Source organism: Camelus ferus, chromosome 30 (assembly GCF_009834535.1).
Source record: "Camelus ferus isolate YT-003-E chromosome 30, BCGSAC_Cfer_1.0, whole genome shotgun sequence".
NCBI lineage: Eukaryota > Metazoa > Chordata > Mammalia > Artiodactyla > Camelidae > Camelus > Camelus ferus.
This window is the reverse complement of record NC_045725.1, coordinates 15,786,564-15,807,552: the sequence shown is the minus strand read 5'-3', so window position 1 is coordinate 15,807,552 and position 20,989 is coordinate 15,786,564. Positions and strand designations below refer to the sequence as shown.

Below are 20,989 nucleotides of genomic sequence, written 5' to 3'. Positions count from 1 at the left end.
AATGATTATGAGCACAGACTCTGGAAACAGATGACCTGTAATAGAGCCTCTCCCACTGTCCCAGCTGTGTGCTCTTAGACAATTTATTTAACCCATCTGAGCCTTGGTTTTCTTATTTATAAAATAACTCCCCATCTTGTGAAGTGGTTTTAAGGGCTGAATGAGAAAGTACATTAGATACTCAGTAAATGGAAGCCAGCAACAGCAGCAGAAGCATCTCAGGTAAAGGGGGTAAACTGCTTCTTGTAAATTCTTGGCACATTGTGTTTGTTCTTCTATAGCTGGAATCTTGAGACCAAGTAGCTGCTACTGTAATAAAGAACACATCTGACTCCATATCAGACCTGTTCCTTTAGCTCTAACCCTGTGCTGTTTCCTGTGCTCAGTCATGCTGGCTCCGCACCTTTTGTAAAACAATGTTGCCGACATCCTGAAATATACAGGACAGCCCATTCTCAAGGCTCCGACCTTTAAGGGCATAACACTTTTCCATTCAGAGAGATAAAAAGTTGCAGAACAGAGAATAACATTTGTTTTGTTGGAGGTTTATAGGAACATCATGACCTGACCTTGGACAGCTGCAAGAACAAAAGATTCTGACACCAAGAAGTTTGCAACAACCAAACATACCCCCCCTCTTCTTTTTAATGCAAAAGGAGCCTGAATTCTGACTTGGGTAAGATGGTTCTCTAGGAATTAGTCCCCCATCTTCTCGGTCTGCTGGCTTCGAATAAAGTCATTATTCCTTGCCCCAACACTTTGTTTCCCAGTTTATTGGCCTGTCGTGTGGTGAGCAGAATGAGTTTGGACTCAGTAACACTATGATGCTAAAAGCTCCTCTGGGGGAAGACACAGAGGTGTCTCTGTCTGCCTTCTGAGGCTGGATCCAATAAGAAGGTCTTAGAACATCATCAACCAACTAAAGGGCTGAAATGAGACGTTAACACAGTGTCAGACAGCTACCTGGGTTTTAAAAGCTACACATACTCGAGAAATTCTCTCTCCATAGGCAGGGCTGCCTGTAAGGGCTGCAGAGTCCTATAAATTCCAACTAGATTGTAGGTAGAAACTTGAAGACATCAGGCAACATTTTGGACTCTCCTTAGATTAAAAGCCAAGGAAGCAACAATCCAGCAAGAACAGCCAGAGTTCCCTACAAACTACAGTTGCTGTATCTCCATAAATTTCCTCATCCCCCACACCTGAGATATTTTGGTTCTCTGCTCCTCACAGCTTCTCTGCAACCACACTTGGTTTTGGTCGTATCCCACCATGTGTCATCCCATTCTTAACTGTAACTTCTTTTAAGTGACTTTTTCTTTTTTATAAATATAACACAGCATCATTGAAAGTAAATTTGGAATCTCAAATATGCAAAAATAAGTAAAAATCATCTTTAAAATCCAACCAAGTAGGAATGACCATCAAATGAACTTGATGTCTAGCCTTCAAAATGTAGATAGATGACAGATAGAAAGACAGAGATGATAGATAATGAGAGAGACAGACAGACAGAAATACTTTATGGTGTCCATTCCTCCCTTCTTTCTTACTAAGAAAACCTTGGTTTTGTACCCAAATAAAATTCTACATTTCCCAGTTTTCCTTATAACTAGGGATGGCCAAGAAGGAGCTCTAAAAATTTATTTGCTGGCAATTTCTCAGAAAGTTTTCCTTTCCTGGCATAAGTGCTTCTGCTTCCTCTTTGTTTCCTCTTTTTTTTTTTTTTTTTTTTTTTTCCTGCCTGGAATATTTAAACAGTTTATAATTAAGGGAAATGCTATGTAATATGACAAACATCCTTGTAGCTGAAACTTTGTTCTGCTGAAGTCATCAAGAATGTGTGTGGATTCCTAAAAATGAAACTACCTGGACAAAAGGTATGCAAGGTGTTCACACTTTTAATAATTATTGTCAAATTCTCTCAGGAATTGCTGTACCAATTTATACTCCCACCAGTTGCAGATAAGAGTTCTTCCCTCACTTTTACATATGCCCTTGTTAAATCATTGCCAGTTTAATAGGGAGAAATTTTATCATAGGGATATGTATTTCTGGTAGTGCAACAGATTTGAAAACTTGGAAACCTTCTAATCTACTTTCTGTCTCTATGGATTGACCTATTCTGGACATTACATATAAATGGGATGTGTGTCCTTCAGGGTCTAGCTTGTTAAATTTAGCATAATGTTTCCAAGGTTCATCCACATTATAGCGTGTAGCAATGTCATTCTTTTTTTCGTGGCTGAACAGCATCCCATTGTTTGGATATTCTACATTTTACTTATCCATCCATTCATCAGCTGATGGTCATTGGCTTTATTTCCACTTTCGGGCTGTTATGAACAATCCTGCTATGAACATTTGTGAACAAGTTTTTGTGCGTAAATTTTTTCTCTTATTTGGTGGGTTGTCTCTTCAATTTCTTGATGGAGTCCTTTAAAGCACAATAGTTTTTCATTTTGATGATGCCTAGTTTATTTTTTCTTCTATCACTTGTGCTTTTGGTGTCATATCAAAGAAACCATTGTCTACTCCAGGGCCACAAAGATTTACTCCTGTTTTCTTCTAAGAATTTTACTGATTTAACTCATACATTTAGATCTTTGATCCACTTTGAGTTAATTTTTGTATATGGTGTTAGGTAGGGTCCAACTTCATTCTGTCACATGTGATATTCAGTTGTCCCAGCACCATTTGTTGAAAAAGACTATCCTTTTCCTCAATGAATTATCTTGACGCTTGACAGTTACCTTCAATATAACTGCCAGAATAACCAAGAGAAAGAAAGCCAAAAGCCAAGCGAAATTTAGGACTCATTAATAACCTTGTCCAGGGTACCAATGCCCCTTCTCTGGGATTTGCATTTCTCTGGTGCCCTGTCATTAGGGTTAGCTCCGTCAGTTCTCCAGACTCAAAGATTTTGAGCTATGCTTGAGTGTAAAAGACAGTTGTGACTTTGTATTCACCAAGACTGTACAGAAATTTCAGGGGTTTTTTTTTTCACTATTAGTAGTAGATATTATTTCTCTGAATCACTGGTCATTTGTTTCTCATAAACAATGAAAATGCTAGGAAATTCCATCAGTTCAACATACAGCTGACTTTTCCCCAAAAGGAGCTGTTCCCAGTTCCATGAGTCTAGAGTAACCTCAAGAGAACTTGGACCCATGCCACAATGATCACATTGGGGAGCCAAGCTTCCCCACTTCTGGAAGACATCTGGAAGACAGCCCGAGGGCTCCAGCAAAGCCACATAGGCTGCTGGGTAACGGGATTTACTTGGATGCTCCAGGTTTCTGAGTCTTTTCCTTTGTTAAAGCCACAGAGATGCACACAGACAAGTCTCCCTGGATTGCCTTGGGTAACATTCCTCACTTAGGCCTCCCCAGCATTCTGTTTACATCTTTCCCATGGTGTTGATCACACTGTATTGTGATAAAGTTAATAGCTAACAACTTTGAGAATTTCTTTTGTGGCAGGCATTGTTCTAAGAACATTACTCATTCTATGACTAGGTACTGTGATTAGGCCCATTTTATAGATGAGGAAACTGAGAGTTCAAGTAACTTTAGAAAGATCACGAAGCTCATGAGAATTCAGATCCCGAGTCTGGCCCCAAATCCTTAATGGTTTAAGCACCCAGATTGAGAACCTGAACTCTTGGAGGACACCATCTGCCTGTACTGCTTTGTGCGGGTCCACAATAAATATGTGTTGAAGGCTTCTCAAGAACTGACGATATTATCAGGAACTCAAGTAGTTAATTTTTTGCTTTGGTGGTGGTTCTAAGCATCTGGAAAACTCAGGGAGTATACATGAGATACTACTGTCTGGGTACTTCAGAGAGGAGCTGCAGGAGAGGCTATGGGGGAGAGGCCTGACCCTGGACGGCCCCCCGGGGTTCTGCTCAGTTACAACTCCCCCTCTTCTTTGATTCTCCTCAGTCTTGAGAAGAACAAGTGTTGGACAAGAAAGTGAGTAATATTTTGGACAGAAAGATTACCCACAAGCTTGACAGAGGAACCCAGTTTTAGGGGAACTCAGTTTTAGTCTCCAGTCCTATTTCATTCTTCCCCAAATCTTTCAGGGAGTGGGGCGACAACCACTCCGGCTACTTCCTGCTGAAATGGGGCCTAGTCCTGCCTCAAATTTGAGGGACCAACACCATATTGAAAATATTCCTAAGTTTCAAGTCCTGGATCCAAGTCTTGTATGATTAAGATCCCAGGGGGAAGGGTATAGCTCAAGTGGCAGAGTGCATGCTTAGCATGCATGAGGTCCTGGGTTCAATCCCCAGTACCTCCTCAATAAGTAAACTTAATTACCACCCCCCTCCAAAAAAGATGTTATGATTAAGATCCCAGCCCTTCTGATGCCACCAGAACAAATTAGAAGTAGGTAGAGGAGTGGCAACCAGAACTTTAACAGACAAAATAGAGCTCATTCCCCATTCCCAGAGGAATTCAGGAGAATAAGCCTGAAAACCAGTCTGGACCTCGCTCTTTAGGGAAGACTTGTAGCCAGGTACCAGTCTACTTTTCTTTAAAGTAAAGTAAATTAAGCCTTTTGACTAACACTTTTACGAAATTGGAGTTTTCATTAGACTTTAAATATCTTATGCAGTTCGGCAGTATGATTTAAAAGAAACCTGTACTTGTCAAAAAGTCCTTTTTATGACTCTTATTAAAGATGATGCAGTTTTGCAAAGCATCAGCTTAACTGTCTATGAATGACAAGACTTTAAAAGGCAAGGTTAACGATCTGGTTACAACATTTTTGACAAAGCTCAATCATGTCACTGTGGCATACGACATATTAAGATAACTAGGCTAGAACTAGAATTACATCCAGAACAACTAGAATTATCACTGATAGCATTATACCAGGACAAGTCTAAATTTCAGAAACCTTATACAATTTCCAGAATGCCAATATTAACAACATTTATTCATACCATTTAGTCTGAGAAGGCTTCTCACTCATTTGACAATGCCATGTAATTTAACATACCAACCAGTCCTAGCTGGTTTACTATTTTCCTTTGAGATGTCTCAGGGGTCCTCTGAAGCATCCCAAAGTTAGCTGGAGTCAAAAGAACTTTGATTAAAATTTGATAGGAAGTTTGTCAACAACATCAAAAAGTTTCACACAATTTGTTATCAGAAGCATCTGTTATCACAAGCAAGTGAACCTGATCTCTTAACAGAGAGGAAGCAAATCTGTCCTACATCAGTCTTCTTTTAATAACAAAATCCATGTACCTACTTAAATTTAATCTAATCTCAGCTCAATCATGCACAAAACTCCTTTTTTAGGGCTCCCTTTTTACAAACTTTCTGCAACTTTCTGTACCCAAATGAGTTTGTCCCTTACTTTTTCATCTAGAAACAACCAGGGTTAGGATAAAAACACTTTTTTAAACTCAAAACATATAACTGGCTTTCCTACTGTACACTGAAATGTTTCCTTTATTATTTTTAGTAGCTTTAATGACATATATAAATTAGAATCCTCAACTCTTAAAAACTTTAATCTCTGGTGAAAACAAAGAAGCATGCATATGGATTGCCTTCTACATTAGCATCCTGTAGATATGGCAAACGTAAATACCAATCATAACTTCTAAAAACGTGTACTTTTTATAGAAAATATTTCAGTGTGTCACCAAACATATTTAATAAAGTCCTAAACACTTTTAGCTTCTCTATAATGGGAAACCAACGTTCAGTAAATAATGTTCTTATTTTGTTTGCGAATGATTTAGCTATTCAACAGATTTCCATCATTTAACTTAAGTTAGCACAACTTTAAAATTAAAAAAAAAAAAAAAAGCAATTTCAAGTTACCAAGTATCTAGAGAGACTATTTTCAAATAGACATTCCTAAAACAGGATTATATCCAATGAGTTCATTCAAAAAGTCTTCTGTTATTTGCATTTAATTTACTTATAAGAGTTTGTCATACCAAGTTAATTGAATTTTTTTCTTTCTTTCTGACAAACTCTGCAAGAGAAACAAACCTACTGACTTTCAGTAAACCCAGGTACAATAAAAGACATGCCTGTGTTGATTATACCAACCAGCTTAAGCTAGCTTTAATATCAGATATTAATTTAATATTGAATATTTCCTAGATCACATGAGCCTAAAATTTATTGTCTAGCTTCTTTTAGACTTAGAGGTATTTAATTTGTAAGTGCTTACTTTTAAGTCAAATAGAGCTCTTTTACATGTTTTTACCTAAAGAAAGACAGACAGAAGCAGAGATCTCACAATTTTTCTGCCTGAGTTTAAAAAAGCCTTTTTCCTTGAGAACCCAGGTAGATCATATACATCCCAAAGGCACAGGAAGAAAAATACAAATTCCTCCCCTAGTGGTTTATATAAAACCCAATCATCTTGGCTATTTTCAGGGATTTTTTTTTTCCAGTTCCCAAATATCTACTTCAGTTTTTAAAAATAACAGTAATAAACAATAATATATATACATATCATTCATTCACATTCATATGCCTCACTTTCAGCAAAACTTGGAAGAGAGAACAAGATTTGGACTCAGATACCAAGACACTCACACACACATACATACGCAAGATAAAAGCCAAGTTGCAAAAGGCCCACTTTGATGTAACAGCAGAGCCAGGAGGGCCAATGTTCTCCTGATCTCAGGGAGTCCTGAGGTCACACAGTGTTACAGTAAAAATATCATTTTCTTTTATTTATGGGAGCATAGCTGAAGATCTCTTGGTTTTAGAAAACACTCTAGGGGGACTATATGTAAGATGGGACAGAACGCCGATCATCCCTTCTTAATTATTCACGGCTGATGTTATCAAACATCACGCATACAACTTAAAACAGTCTCTCATGGTCACAGTTTTCTAGCCCCAAAGGGAGATTCCTAACCAAGGCCTCATCAGTCCAAAAGGGGAGACCCCCAACCGAAGCCCCATCAGAAAGGAAGCTGAATGAAAGACCAAGGCTAGAAAGGCAAAATCCCAACCAGCTCCACCACCACAGGTGAGGCCAATGCAATAGGGATGGGTGCCCTGGTGTCGTCACACGGGGTCCCCATTACTCAAAGACGTCTCAATTGGCCAATGAAAGTTCTGACACACACCCAAACAACAAATATCATCCCACGAACAAAAGATCAAACAAGGTGGGGCCCCCAAATTCCACTTTCACTCCCAGACGGAGACCTCCAAACAGAATGGCCCAGCTCTCAAAAGAGAACAGACCCAGAGTGGCTCCCAATGAGCCCAGTATGGCTCTCTCTCTGCAAGGGAAGGAGCCCAGGTGGAGCAGGTGGAATTTTCCCATCCTGGGCGAGCTGGAGTGGCTCACCCCAACTTTCACGGGACACCTGAGCTCAACACTCCAGGAGGAGAGTGGGGACAAGGCCAGGGGACCTCAGAGACATTTCTCTCTCATCTTTCTCCCCTTCAGCTCCAGGCATATTCATGCTCCTTTCAGCTCTCCCTCAAGCCCAGGATGGGCGCATTTCCCCCTTTCTTAGCTTCCACTGTTCACAGCTTCCAGCCAGCACGTCTCCCTCAAAGACCTCTGGTCTCTCCCGACTGCAAGGAAAGGATCAGAAGCACTGGGAGCTTCCCTCTGCCTCCCTGGCTGGGCTGAGGCTTGTGTGAGGGGAGCTGTTGGGAGACAGAGCTGGGACACCCCCTTTCCTCCAGACACCGGTGTACATAGCCAGGGCCTGGGGAGAAAATAAAAGAGGCTGGTGGCACTGGGCATCTACAATAAACTTTTATGTTCAAAATAAAATCTGAACAGGAAAAAATCACACATGAGATCATTTCTTCAGCTATGATCAAAACCTGGGAAGCCTGGTCAGTGATTATTGAAAGTGTGGCACTGAATTCCTGGCTCAGGAAGCCAGGCCCCAACCTGGACATAGCACCCTGGCAACTCCACAGGCTTCTTATCAGGGCATGTAGGGAAGGCAGGCCAAGACCCCAGCACCAGCCCTGTCTCCTGCCCCGGAGGCCCCATGGTGATCTTTCCCGGACTCTGAATCAGATCCTCCAATTGGCCTTCCATCAATTTGGCCTCAGACCAGCCTGAGCAGAAGCACATGTGGCAACTGTTCCCACGTGACTTTTCAGAAAAGTCCCAACCCCATCATTCCCCTCCTCGGCCTCCCTTCTCCTCTTCTCCACACCTGCCCTAAGGCAACAGGACAACGTGTACCACTGCGGGGGGGGGGGGGTGTTCTGGACCATGCTGGCAGCTCTGAGGCCAGGCCTGGAAAGGACCAAGAGGGGAAAAGAGGCAGGGAGTGCGTGCCTGTTCCTACCCGTACCCCATGACAGGAGCAGGAGGGCAGCAAACGCAATAACACTCAATAGCACAGGGGAACACGCCAAAACATGACACAGCCGCACACCTTTGCAAATGACCAGAACCTGCAGCCAAACACGCAGACCCTTCCCAGCTCCCCGGCTGACAGCAGGACCGGCCAAGCTTTCTAAGCTTGAGTTCCGTCAGAAAGACCCTGGAGGGAACCTAGTGAAACATGGACTGGGTTCTCAGCCCAAGAGCAGACCCAAAACAGCCACCGTTGTCCTTATGTGTCTCATATCCACCCAAGGAGCAACGGAGTTGAGAAAGTGGATGACAGAAGGGGAGACATCCTCAGGGCAGCCCCAGATGTGCCTCTTAGGAGTGGTGTGCCTCGAGGACTTGTCTGACCCTCACTTTTCCATATCTGCAAAATAAGACTCATAAAAACCCACAGGCTGACTGTACTAAAAGAGGAAATAACAAAGTGCTCCCTGATCTCAGTCATGATCATGGCAATGATTATCCAGTTGCTTGGTTAATCAACATGAATTTATTGGTCACCTACTATATGCCAAGGACATTCTATACAGTGCCTAATCTTATTTTCACAGCAACCTGGTCACCTACTATATGCCAAGGACATTCTATACAGTGCCTAATCTTATTTTCACAGCAACCCTAAGAGGAAGATATTATTACTCTCATTACAGGGAAGAGGAAATGGAAGCTGGGCCACCAGGTTAATTGTTTGCTCAAAGTTATGTTGCCAGTAAATGACAACTCTTGCAGGTGTGGGGCCTCCAGAGCCCATGCTCTTTGCACTCTAGGACTCTGCCCAGCTCTCCAGGGCAGAAAACATGCGTGAGAGACAGGATGCGTGTGGGTGAGGATATAGGATGGTTAAGGTGTCAACTCAGGCTGAAGGAGTTCAGCCTCTAGGGAGATCACGGGGCCCAAGTGCAGGGGAGCTTCGTGCAGAAGGCAAGAGCTGCCTGGGCCTCACACAGGGCAGTGAGAGAGGCAGGGCCCAGGGTCCAGCGAGCCTGGAGCCCGCTGGGGCCAAGGTGAGGGCTGAGCGATAGCAGGTGGGAAAAGGCCCCTGTTGGGACAAGGTGGCGGGGGAGTGGGCTGAGCAGGTGCACGCTCTTCTTCTAGAAGCTGTGACAGACTCACTCCCCAACACCCAGCCAGGGCACAGTTACGCTCGGCCAAGTTTGCCTTCATCTCTGCAGCTTCCCCATCTTCACCCTCTGCCCCCTTGGGGCTTCCCCTTCTATCTCAGCACCCAAGGCTCTCAGGTTCCCCCAGGCTTCCATTGATTCTCAACACTTCCCAAGGACTGGAATCTCCTCCGGGATCTTTAAAAACACAGACATGAACCCTCCTCTAGAAACCCCTTTTCAGTCTGTCTGGAGGTAACGAGGAAGACTGGACGATTGCCTTAGCAGTGAAAGGACTTGTCTGGTCACAAAGCCACCGGCAGAGCAGCCTGGACTCTTCTAAGGTTTCCCAGCTTGGAACTCAGTTCCCTCCCATAGCAACCACGAGCCTATGGGAACCAACACCGAGCACTTCCCTAGAGTGTTTCCCAGTGTCTGCTCTTCCAGATTGGAGCTCCTCTCTCAGCCTCCCTCTGCCCCCCAGTGACGACCACCACCGTTTCCTACTCGATGTCAGATGCACGTTCCTCAGTAAAGTCTTACTTTTGGACTTCAGACAGTGAAAAATACAGTTTTCACAGCCAGGCTGTGTAGAGCCCAAAATAAGTTTCCAAACTCCTGTTGACTACAATGCCCGTAAACAGACCTTTATGCCCCTCAGGTCAGCCCCTAGAGGCCCTTAGCCTTGGTTTCCATGTCTTGAATTGAAAATAAATAATAATATCTAACTCACAAGACTTTTGTAAGGATAACTAGAAATAATACCCACAAAGGATAATGCCTGACAGAGAAACTAGTCATCAGTCATCCCACAAATGCTTACCCAGGATCCGCAGGAGGCCAGGTGCTGTCTGAGCACAGGATGGAGGGCGGGAAAGAGAATGCTGGCGTCCTTAAGATGCCGCTGTCCTCACCGGGCTCCCAGTTGAGGGGGCAGATAGGCAATTAGCATGCAGATAGCCATGTGCTCTGGTGATACTGAGGGGACACAGCCAACCAATCTGAGAACACACATCAGGAGCTTCCATGAATCAGGTGAAGGGCCAAGGAGGCAAGGCCTCACAGGACATCGTGTATGGGCTGCTATCTATTTACTCAAGCATGTTCTGTGCTTTTGCTATTCAATCATAACCTGGACGGGGTGAACCTGGCAGAGCAAGTACAAAGAAATCCGAATAATGGCTCATTACAGCTGAAAAAGAATGAGTGCTTTGCTTTCCTGGGGCCACCATCATAAATTACCACCAACAGGGTGGACTGAAACAACTAAATTTTATCCTCTCACAGTTCTGCCAGCTAGAAGTCCAAAATAAAGGTGCCATCAGGACCATACTCCCTGCTGAAGGCTCTCAAGGAGAATCCTTCCTTGCTTCTTTCTTCCCAGTTTCTGGTAGGTCCCGGCAATCCTTGGTGTTTGTGGCTACATGACTCCAACCTCTGCCTCTTGTCTGTGTATCTCTCTGTGTCTCCTCTTCCCATGAGGACCCTTGTCATTCATTGGATTTAGGGCCCACCTAATCTAGAGTGAACTCATCTCCATCTTCAATTACAAAGACCTTATCTCCAAATAAAGTCACATTCTGAGGTTCTGGGGAGACATGAATTTGGAGGGTCATGATTCAACCCACCACAGCGGGCAAGGGTGGAAGTGGAGTGATGAGGGGACACAGACCCTGGACTTCATCCAGGGACACTTGTGACGGATGTACTTTTGGCAAAAAGGTTATAGTATAGATTTTAAGCTTTTGAAAGATATGCAGACTGCAGGATGGAGCACAGATTGGGCATGGGCAAAATCAGACACAGAAGAACAAAGTCTGCAGCAATTCAGAGAGAATTATCTCTCTACATTCAGTAGGTTTTGGGGAGACAGGACTGACAAGGTTTGGTCGTGATTTGGAAGTGGGAAGAAGGAAAGAAGTCATATTTTGTTCTCAAGTTTCTGACTCAGGGAAGTGAAAGAGGGCACATGGGAGGAGGACCATGGGGGAGGAAGGAGACGGGAGATCCAAGTGGAGATGCTGAAAAGATTCTGGACTCAATGCAGGAGACTCAAGTTCAGGGGAGCTCTCAGGGCTGGAGTGAGCCCATGGAAGGACCTGGTACCATGGGAATGAGAGCGTGGAGAGAGGGGGAGACTCAGGACAGACCAGAGGAGCACCAACAGTTAGGGCTTGGGAAGACGAAGAGCTCACAACAAAGACTAAGGAGGAGGGAAGAGAGACCAGGAGCGCAGGCAACAGGGCAATCACACAAAGAGACAGTGCCCAGCCCTTTCCCTGCCCCGCGTCCTCTCCTCCCATCCAGTTCCCTTTCCACTTTGTTGCAGCAGTGAAAGCACTTGACCTTGCTTGGGGGGATGGGAGGCTAGCCTCAAAGGGCATCGTGTACGGTCCCCTGTTTATTTACTCAAGCATGTTCTGTGCTTTTGTTACCTAATCATAACCTGGAAGGGGCAAACCTAGTTTTCCTTCCACCACCTTCCTCCAGCCCCAGGTCCCCAGGTTATCTGGAGCCCTCCAGCGAGTCATCCCTGGCAAAGAGCCCCCACCTTCCAGCTGCTCTCTCCAAGACTCAGTATGAAAATAAACATAAAATACCCCGGGAATAACTCTATACTGATTTCATGCTAAAATTACATTTTAAATATATTGGGTTCATTAAGATATATTATCAAGCTCAGCCTCACCTGCTTCTTTGTACTTTTTTAGACCTAAAATTTCATGTGTGACTTGCATTATATTTCTATCGGAGAGTGCTGCCCTAGAGAATTTCTTTGATGTCAAAAGTTACTTGAAACACAGAACAGTCTTCCATTTCCCCAGAGCCCTGCCGGCACAGGTCCTGGGCAGGGAAAACAGACAGCATGCTCTGCTGCACCTGGGTTTTCACGTTCTCATTTCATTTCACATAACTCAGCATAGCTGTTCTCCCCCTTACTCCCTGGCTCCTCTAACTTTTTAGATGAGAAAACCAGAAGCCAAGTTGAACTCATGTCTACTCCATTCCTAAACCCACAATTTTTCAGTACTTGATGTTGCCAAGTCGAATGGTGATCATAGTTTTTAAGGAAGCCCCGAGATAATAATGATAAGCGCGTCATGCACATGAAGTGTCTCATAGCATTTACATCACCCTAGCGGCTCCAAAAGAAAAGCTGAAGCCCTGCAACATATTTTTATTTTAAAATTTTGTTTATACCTGGTAGAAAATTAAAAGGTACAAAGACATAGAAAAGTCAACCTGACAGCCACCCCTGACGTGCTCCCTCCTGCCACCCTCCACCTCTATCCACCCCAGCCCCCGCCAACGATGTGGCCTGTCTATGCTCCCAGTGACACTGATGCACACACACAACCAAACATGCGTGTGGATATACGGCCATTTTTTATAAAAACTCAAATAGCAGCAGATCGTACCCACACTCCACATGTTCACTTTGCACTTAGCACCTTATCTTGGAGACCCTTCATGTCAGACCATAAACACCTGCCTTTCACTGATATGTCAGATGGAAATGAAAAATAATTTTATAAATTACAAAATACATTTGAATCAGGAAACTAAGTTCAAGGAAGGAGTCATTTGTTCTCCTGGACAGTGACAGTAACAGAATGAGGGTGGGAACCAGGCCAACTGATTCCGGTCCGAGCCTGCTTCCTCTCCTTGAACCTCCCAGTGTCCCATCCCTCCCATCCATGAAAGAGTAGAAACAATTCCTGGCCCAGCTACTGTGAAGCTGACATGGAGACTAAAGGAGCTAGTGAAACCTGGAAGGCACAATTCAGACAAGAAATGTCATCATTCCTATTACTATAACTTAAAAAAAACATTAAAAATGTATTTATTAAAATTTTGTTTGGTTTTTGGTGAGGGAAGGTAATCAGTTTTATTTATTATTTATTTATTAATTATTAATTATTATTATTATTATTTTAACGTAGGTGCTGGGGATTGAACCCAGGACCTCGTGCGTGTTAAGCAGGCACTCTATTACTGAGCGATATCCTCCACCTCCTATAACTTTTTAGTCTGAGTCACATCTCGGTAGAAATGGGAGCAACACAGGGAAGGGCAGATGTTTTGGGGGAGCAGGACTTGCCTCCTTTGAATCACATCACCCACTGGGCCCCATAGTGTTGGCCCCCACACAGCACTGCTCTAGCCTCAGGGGGCACAGATCCTGGCTGCTTCCCCTCAAAAGGGTCGGAATGTGTTCTGGAGGGCTCAGGTGTGACTGCCCAGCCCCTCATTTTGTGGGGAGTAGGTCACCACAGGTTCTGGCCCCAAGGACAGGCCTCTCGAGGAAGGAGACTTCCCCTCACAGGGCCGAGACATAAACACAGACAGACGCAGGCTCTGGAAATCTGGAGCAAGGCGAGTGGAAAACTGTCCTTAGCCCAGGAGTGACTGGTTGTTTACGTACAGTCGGCCACAGCCTGACATTTTCCAGGCCCAGGCCCAGCACAGGGAGCTGACGGCTCCCACCAGCACAGCTCCAGCCCAGACACAGAGGGCAATGTGAATGACGGAACCATAGCCAAACGAAGCCCGCCAGGGGGTCTGGTCCTCACCAACCACGTGAGCAAGCAACTGGTTGAAGGGAGGCTGCCTCAGTTCACTCTGTCATCCTGTCCACAGCCTTGGTATCTGAGGCTTGCTTCTCCTTGCTTGTTCCTGGGTCTCTCCTGGTTCAGGGTCTTGGGGAAATAAAGAGGGTGGGGGGAGGGGGCATATCTCCAGGGAAGAAAAAGCAAACCCAGATTAGCCAGGCTAAATTCAGGCCACTAGCCAACCAGCCTGGACGTGACCCACACATCTTCCCAGCTCAAGGGAAGAACTCCTTTTATATATACATATACATATATACACACACACATAATGTACATATAAACATGTATATGTTTTACCACAATAAAATATTAGTTTTTTAACATACAAAAAAATACCTACCTGAAATTCTGAATCATAGCTTACGTTAGTGAGCTCATTTCCACTTCTGCCCTCTCCTCCTACCCCTCCCTTCCCCAGTATAGTACAGAGAACTAATCAAGAGAAAATAATTAGAATTGAAGTAATGCTGAGAAATCACTTATAACTTGGGAGACCAACAAAAAATAAAGTAGGATAATACCGTTTGCTAGTAAATATGCAAGAAACACTGCAGGATACACTGCTGTTGAAAAAATAAACTGGACAGCCTGTTTGGAAAGCAATCTAGCAATATATTTATTAAATACAAAAAATACATTTATTAAAATTAAAAATATGCCTACCTAGTATTGGAGAAAGGGAGAATATATAGATCAATCAAATAAAATAGAAAGTCCAGAAATAGACCCAGACTGATATGGTTGGTTGATTTTTGACAAGGGTGCAAAGGCATGTCAATGAGAAAGGATAAATAATCCTTTAACTTGAACATACTATGCAGAAAAATTAACCCCAACCCCTACCTCTCACCTTATTCAAAAATTAACTTAAAAAGTGAGTCATAGACCTAAACATAAATCTTGAAACTGTAAACTAAAATTATAAAAGATAGAAGACATAGGGAGAAAATCTTTGTGACTTTGGGTTAGGAAAGATTTCTTAGATACTATACCAAAATCATGACCCATAAAATTAAAAATTGATAAATTATACCTTATAACATTTTATTTTTATTTTTTTAACACTTTTTATTGATTTATAATCATTTTACAATGTTGTGTCAAATTCCAGTGTTCAGCACAATTTTTCAGTTATTCATGGACATATACACACTCATTGTCACATTTTTTTCTCTGTGAGTTATCATAACATTTTGTGTATATTTCCCTGTGCTATATACAGTGTAGTCTATTCTACAATTTTGAAATCCCAGTCTATCCCTTCCCACCCTCCACCCCCCTGGTAACCACAAGTCTGTATTCTCTGTCAGTGAGTCTATTTCTGTCCTTTATTTATGCTTTGTTTTTGTTTGTTTGTTTGTTTTTGTTTTTGTTTTTGTTTTTTAGATTCCACATATGAGCGATCTCATATGGTATTTTTCTTTCTCTTTCTGGCTTACTTCACTTAGAATGACATTCTCCAGGAGCATCCATGTTGCTGCAAATGGCATTATGTTGTCAGGTTTTTATGGCTGAGTAGTATTCCATTGTATAAATATACCACATCTTCTTTATCCAGTCACCTGTTGATGGACATTTAGGCTGTTTCCATGTTTTGGCTATTGTAAATAGTGCTGCTACCTTATAACATTTTAAAATGTCTATTCTTCAGAAAACACTCAACAGAATGAAAAGACAGACTACAGAATGGGAGAAAATATTTGCAAAATACAGAAGGTTAAATATACAAGCCATATAACCTACAATCCTGCTTCTGGAAATTTAGCCAAGAGAAATGAAAACATATACCCACATAAATACCTTGACATGAATGTTTATAGTATCTTTAATAATAATTTCCAAAAAAATGAAAACAACCCAAATATCTCTCAGCTGGGGGATGGATAAATAATTCCATTTAAGAGAATACCACTCAAACATAAAAAGGAACAAACTACTGATATGCACAACAACATGGCTGAATCTCAAAAGCTAAGTGAAAGAAGCCAGATGCAGTGAAGGCTACTCTTGTGGTTCCATTTAAATGACAATCTGGAAAAGGCAAAATGATAGAAACAGAGAAGAGATCAGTGACTGCCAGCATAGAAACTGATGGAGAAGCTGACTACAAAAAATGCATGAGGGAATTTGCTGGGGGCTATTGCACTGTTCTTTATCTTGACTGTGGTGCTGGTTAGGACAACTGTCTGCATCTATCCAAATCTGCAGAACTCTACACTAAATTGGGTAGATATTCCTGTATCTAAATCATAACTTTACACATTTCCTTCAACTCAGAAATCTCAGGTCTAGGAACCTATTCCATGGAATTAAAAAGCACCAGGATAGAGGAGGGGGTGTATAGCTTAAGTGGTAGAGTGCTTGCTCAGCATGCACGAGGTCCTGGGTTCAATCCCCAGTACCTCCTCCCAATAGGAATAAATTAATAAACCTAATTTCCTACCCCTCATAAAACAAAAAACAAACGAAACCAAAAAAGCACCAGGACAGAAGTCTGTTTATATTACATAAAACAAAAAATAGTCTGATGCCTCATCGATAAGAATCTGTTGAATAAATGGTGGGAGAGCCATTCCAAGAAACAGTATTTAGCCATTTAAAAATGCATTATATTTATGCCAGTTAACTTGGAAGGATTTTCATACTATATTGTTAAATAAGAACAGCATGATGCAGGAAAGTATATATAGATTGGTCCTATTTTTAAAAAATAAACAATCATAAGTTAACCTACAGAAGAGTATGTATGATTGTATGCATATAGAGAAAGTTGTGGAAGGAGAGACACTAATCTATTAACATTGATTACCTGAGTTGACTGGTTAGAGATGAGGAAAGAGGTGAGTTGAAGGGAAGGAAGGAAGGAAGGAAGGAAGGAAGGAAGGAAGGAAGGAAGGAAGGAAGGAAGGGAAGGGAAGGAAAAAGGAAAGGAAAGGAAAGGAAGGGAGGAGGGGGGTGCAGGGAGGAGGGGAAGGGATGGAAGAGCTCAAGGGAAGAACTAGCGCAAGACTGGCTTCGACTGCAGACCTTTCCTTTGCTGGATTCTCTCTCCTCCAGACTCCTTATCAATTTCTCAGTCCCACCAGGAGAGAAAGGGAAAGGAAATTTCAAAACTCTCTCCAAAAGACCCACAGCCTCCCTATCACACAAGGGACTGGGAGTGGCATGGCTCTGCTCTGCTCTAGTCAGATCCCAGCCAGGAAAAAGGGAGTGTGTCCCTTTGCTGTGGGCTGCCTTCCCCAGCTGCAGACCAAAGCAAGCAGAGTGGGGGCTGTGGGAGGGGACCACACAGCAGGAAGAGCTTGGGGGATGGAAGCAGCCTATGTGAACAGAACTGACGTTTTCTTGGGGACAGAAAGCATCAAGGGCCACCCAGGCAAGAGACTAGCATTTCCAGCTTTCCGAGAAGAGGGAGCAGAGACAGTCATTCTCGGATGAACTTTGGAAAGAGAAGAATCAGTCAACATGCTCTATCACTTACCTTTTGCACGCTTAGCTCTGCGCAAGTTGCTAAGGAGGAGGAAATACACATTATAAAGCAGGAAATGGGCCTCATGGAATTTACAATTTCATTAGAGAGACAAGAGTATTGCACTTAAAAAGTGAAGAATACTAAAAAAGTAGCATATGATATAAATGGAGCTAAGAGAAGGGACAGGAGACAAAGGCATTTTTTGAAATAATAGTGCTCCCCTCTTGTTTCCTCCTTGCTTTACCCAGCTCTCATAGGTCACAGTTTATAGTTTCCTTGCCTGGGAGAATTTTGCAGGGGCTTCCTGGCTTTCCAAGATCTAAGCTCAATTGGAGAATAGGGTTTGAGAAGAGGAATATTTCCTAGACTAAAATCAGGGGTGGGGTGGGGTCTATGGGTCACAAGATCAATAGGAACTTGCAACCTGCTCCTTGAAGGCACCTCAAACTGGGAGACCCTCAGAAGGAACACTGGCCTGGGGCATCCTGGGCTTGGGGCTCACCACAGGAGCCCGTGACCCAAAGGTGATCCACAAGGTGCAAAGCAGGAGACTGCAGGGATCACACCTGGGGCAGGGGGCATCTCCCCTGTAATTAACATAGACTCACAGCAAGAGGGGCCTGGAGCCTTTACCCAACCCAGTGGGGGATCAGGTAGGGACCAAAGAAAGATTTGGGTTGAATTTCCTGACATCCCAGTGGGATGGGGATGTGAAGTCAACATTAAACTGTGTATTGGTAGGGTTCCCCAGAAAAATAGAACCAGTAGGAGATGACAGATAGATAGATAGATAGATAGATAGATAGATAGATAGATAGGCAGACAGACAGACTGATTTGTTATAAGAGTTGGCTCACACAATTATGGCATCCAAGAAGCCCCAGGATCTGCTGTGTCTGTAAGCTGGAGAACCACCAAAGTTGGTTGTATAATTCAGTTCAAACCCGAAAGCCAAAGAACAAGCAGTATCACTGTCCAAGGACAGGAGAAGATGGGTGTCTCAGCTTAAGAAGAAAGTGAATTTGTTCTTCCTCCACCTTTGCTCTAGCCACGCCCTCGGTGGATTGTATGATGCCCACCTGCACTGATGAGGGTGATCTTCTTTTCTCGATCTGTTGATTTAAATGCTAATGTCTTCTAGAGCCACCCTCACAGACACACCCAGAAATAATATTTTACCAGCTATCTGAGCATCCCTTAGGTCAGTCAAGCTGACACATAAAATTAACCATTGTAAGATGTTTTATAGAAAATAAAGAACTATTCTATTACCTGCATACCTGAGTTGGTGAACTGAGAAGCTTCCCAGTTATATGAGATCTAGAGGTGGGTCTTATGGATGAAGTGGGGTTCAATTTCACCTTGAGAACAGCAAGTAGGGATCGGGGTGGGGTGGGGACAAAGGAAGGGACTGAAGAAGAGAATATGTGACAGCTCAGATGGCAGGGATAGTGATGAAACGGGCTTGGCTGGACCATATGGTACAAATTATGGAACAGTAAGGATCCCACTTTTAATGTCTCTCCCCCTCATTATCAAAACGCATCTGTCTCTGAACACCTCCATGTACAAGGTTATGGGCTGTGTGCTGTGAGGTGCAGAAAGGAGTGAAATGCAGGGTCTGTGCCTTGCATAAGCTCATAAGTTAGCTTGATGATGTATGTCCATGAAAAAAACACAGTCAAGGTCGAGTACCGAGTTATGACATAGATCATCCACATACTTGTTTACTCAACTAAACCTCATTGAACTCATTCCTCATACTGAGCTAAGCATCAGGGACACGGCACCAACCTTGGGAAGTGCAGAGAAATAACCTTCAGTCGAGGAAGGTCTCCCAGAACTGGTCCTAGATGGCCTGGTAGGATTTGATAGGTATTGAGGGAGGAAGCAGGTGTTCCATAGCTGTGGCTTGATTGGCACCTGGGACTGATGGCCTGTGGAACATCCAGGTGAGCTGGAGGTGAGGTGGGCAGAGAGTGGGTCAGTCTACTAAGAACCAAGAGAGAACAGAGGCAGATGAGGCTAGATGGGACAACTGGAGGTGGATGATAAAGTGTCCTGCATGGTACCCAAAGACCCTGGGCTTTGGGCTGTGGGAACCCAGAGCTGCAGAGGACTTTTGATCTAGGGGGCCCTAATGTGCCCACCAAACTCCTGCCACTTCCAAAGTGAGCAGTCGATGGGGCCGGTGTGGCTGGGCTTTTTAATGTGAGGAATGTGTCCCAGCAAAGATTGTATGTGGCCCACTTATCTAGTGCCCATCCCCGAGTAACTTCCCTCCCAGAGTGCCTGTCAGCTACGGAGATTCACCGGAGCCCACGGGAGCCCTCAGCTTCCCAAGCATGATGGGGAGGCCTAAGGGGCCCGTGTGCTCTTGCACAGCTGAGTTCCAGCCTTCCTTGTTCCTGCCACTCAAGACAGCAGGGAGTCCCTGGCACATCGACCTCTGCTCTCCATTGCCAGCTTTGCCAGCTGAAAAGCGAGGATGAGGAAGCCCCAAGGTCCACAGTGCAATCTCGGGCACCCCCGGGTCCCAGGAGTGCTCAGATGGAGTCTAGGCCAGCCAGGCCTGCTTGGCCATCAGCATGGCTGCAGGATACACAGAATGTACATTCAGGTGCCTCAGGGAGGGGTGTGTGTGTGTGTGTGTAAAGGACTACATGAGGGGCTCCCAGGCACAGGCTGTTGGGTAACCGGCACCTAATGTCCCAGCCAAACAAGCAGCCAAAGGATTGCGACAGGCTCTGCCTTTGAGGGCACCAACAACCGAGTCTCATTCTGAGAAGGTCACTGTCCCTGTGAACCCTGATGTCAAGAACACATTGCACCATGTGCTTCCTCTTCTCACAGACAGTTCTGTCCTGAAAGCAAACACCAAGGCACCTAGACTTTAAGCTGTGTGGCTAAGTTTTCACCAACAGGTAGAAATGCATAAGTGTGTGTTGATTTAACAGTAAAGGAGTCATGAAAAGACCGACGCATGGAAGTGAGGGGGGCTTTTCCATCCCTTTCCCTCAGGGTAATGGCAGCAGAGGTGGTGGGACTGATGGGGAAGGAGAAACATCATGGATTTGCTACATCAGAATCTCTGGGGCATTTGTAATCATGCATTCATATTTCCTAAAGCTCCCCAGATGAAGAAGACTGAGAACCAACAGTCCCAAGGAGAGAGGCATGAAGAGGAGCCTTCTTTCAAATTGAATTATGGGCCTGGGATAAATCAACCCACCACTGCTACAGAATCCACTTGCTGGACCCTCTTTGTAACCCAGACTCTTGCCTGCTTCTATTGGCCACATTCCACATCTCTCCCCCGACCCATATTCCAGTTTAGCCCCTTAAATATCCCTGCTACCTATTGACTGCCGTTCCCTTAGGACTTTCTTCCAGCCCCAGGCAAGAAAAACATATGATTGGCATCCTGACTGAACACA

General features: G+C 43.9%; 1 long non-coding RNA gene across 2 annotated transcripts in view; it reads right to left on the bottom strand.

Annotated features, from left to right (window-relative positions):
- LOC106728812 overlaps positions 1 to 10,463 on the bottom strand; it is a 146,115-nt gene extending 135,652 nt beyond the window's left edge. For both annotated transcript variants that reach the window (XR_004316169.1, XR_004316168.1), the window contains exon 1: positions 10,291 to 10,463. This is a non-coding gene — a long non-coding RNA (uncharacterized LOC106728812). The remainder of the gene's footprint in view (positions 1 to 10,290) is intronic.
- Positions 10,464 to 20,989: the final 10,526 nt, after the last annotated feature.